Here is a 2,119-nt window from a genome sequence, read left to right as displayed (position 1 = left end):
ATGGCTCAGTGGTCTAAAGCACCTACTTAGAACAAGCTAAGCTAAGCAAAGCACAGGGACCGCGGTTCAATCCTCCCAGCACCACATGCCAGCCAGCCCTGCCCCCTGGTGGGCTGAGCTGGCCACACACAAACAAAATAAATAAATAAACAAATTTAAAAAAAAATCATGAGTCAGTGTTGGACTTTATCAAAACCTTATGTTGCTTTCAATTTTGATATTTCTTTCTTGATTTTTTTTGTTGAGATAATCCCTTTGAGAGTGTGTATTAGAGTATCCCATCACAATTGTGTTAGTGTTTATTTGATTTTTCATGTCTGTTAATATTTGTTTTATGTAGTTGTGTACATCAGTATTTGGTGCACATATAATTTATGATTTTTATCTCTTCTCTTTGGAGTTTTCTCTTGACAAATGTGTAGTGATTTTTGTCTCTTTTGATTAATTTTGGCTTAAATTTAACATTGTGTGCAAATTGAATATATACCCCTGCTTTTTTTCTGGGTTACTATGGCATGGAAAATTGTTTTCCATCTTTTGGCTTTTATTCAATGACTTTCTTTTAATTAATTGTGTTTCTTGAATACAGCATATTCTTGTTTCTTGATCCATTCTGCCAATCTCTTTTTTTTGATTGGTGAGTTGAGACTATTTACATTGATGGTTGCAACTGATATTTATTGGGTTATCTTTTTCTTTTTCTTTTCTTGTTGATTGTTTTCTGTCTTTCCCCTCTGCTTAAATGCTTGCCCTGCCTGGTGGCTTCTTTCTTCTGTTTTTTTTTTTTTTTTTTTTAATTCTAGTCTTCATTTTATCTTTTTACTGCATAATTCAGAGCATTCTGAAAAGCCAGCTTGGTGGTCATGAGTTTCTTCAGTTGTTCTTTGTCATGGAAGTATCTTTTGGCTTTACTGATTTTGATAGATAGTTTTATGGGGTACACCAATGTGGGTTGAATATTGTTTTCTTATAGGGCTTGGTATACCTCCTTCCAATGTCTCCTTGATTTGAGAGTTTATGTTGAGAAATCTGATTGATTTTACTTTATTTTATTTTTCCTGGTTTAATAAGGACTTGTTTATTTTGAGAAAAAAGATCCCAAACATCAGGCATTCGCAAAAAACAACCCACAGCATAAACTTTAGAAAACAAAGACTATTACACTAATTTTTCTAGAGGATATGACATGCTCTCATTCACAAAAATACAATGTTACATTTGTATTTAAGAGTCGCACAAAGTACTTGATGTGTGGTGATACACATGACTCTTAAGTCAAACAAAGCTGCTTTCAAATGCTACACTAAATGAGATTGCCTTTGCAGTTAGGGGAGCAACTACTGAAATCATGTATAAATGGAAATAACTACACTGCCTGTATAATGGGAGATTATTGTGGAGACAGCTGATAAAAACCATACAACTTTTTATTATTAAGTCATAAAGAGGTGTCAAAATTAAAAAGGAAATATTACAGGAGAAGACTAAAGAAAACTACTAGGAGCATCAAAGGAAGTGAAGAAAGATGGTACTAGGTGCAGAGCAATTATGAACATGGTAGGACACAGGGAGAACAGTGAGCATGTGCTGAAGATACTAGGGGAGAAGATCTGGTGAAATTTTCATCTTAGACAAGCACCTAGATAAAGAAATAATGGGACAAGACTTCTAAACCAAACTATGTGTTTAAGAGTCATACTTGTCATTGGTGCTGTTTCTGCCATCCTCTCCTTCCTCAGCCTCTTTTTCATGATCCTTGATCAACTCCAGCGTTTTCACATGGTCCTAGCCCAATCTTCATTTTCATCATCATCCAGTAGATCCCCTTCCTTAGCAGAATCATCTGCAGCACCCTCAGATTCCATCTTCACATTAGTCTCATCTTTCTTTTGGGAGGTGGTGGTCTGTTCCTCTTCAGTCTTATCATTTTTCATCTCCACTCCTTGTTTGCTCTGTTCCTTTTCAATTTTCTCTAGGCTTTCCAGTAAAGAATCCACTTTTTGTTTTGTCTGGGTCAGCTCCTTCTTAATGGCCTGAAAGTCAGCACCTTTCAACTTTCCAGACTTGGATGAAGATCCCTGCTGGCCACTCTTAGAATTGAAGCCACTTTTGCCTCTTT

General features: G+C 35.9%; 1 pseudogene; it reads right to left on the bottom strand.

The window, feature by feature from the left end:
* Nucleotides 1–1,686: 1,686 nt before the first annotated feature.
* The window catches only part of LOC101563408, a 1,215-nt pseudogene continuing 782 nt past the window's right edge, over nucleotides 1,687–2,119 (bottom strand).

This window comes from Octodon degus, unplaced genomic scaffold (genome assembly GCF_000260255.1).
Source record: "Octodon degus isolate 3935 unplaced genomic scaffold, OctDeg1.0 scaffold00368, whole genome shotgun sequence".
Classification (NCBI taxonomy): Eukaryota; Metazoa; Chordata; class Mammalia; order Rodentia; family Octodontidae; genus Octodon; species Octodon degus.
The sequence above is the reverse complement of the archived record's forward strand: the minus strand, read 5'-3'. Positions and strand labels throughout refer to the sequence as shown.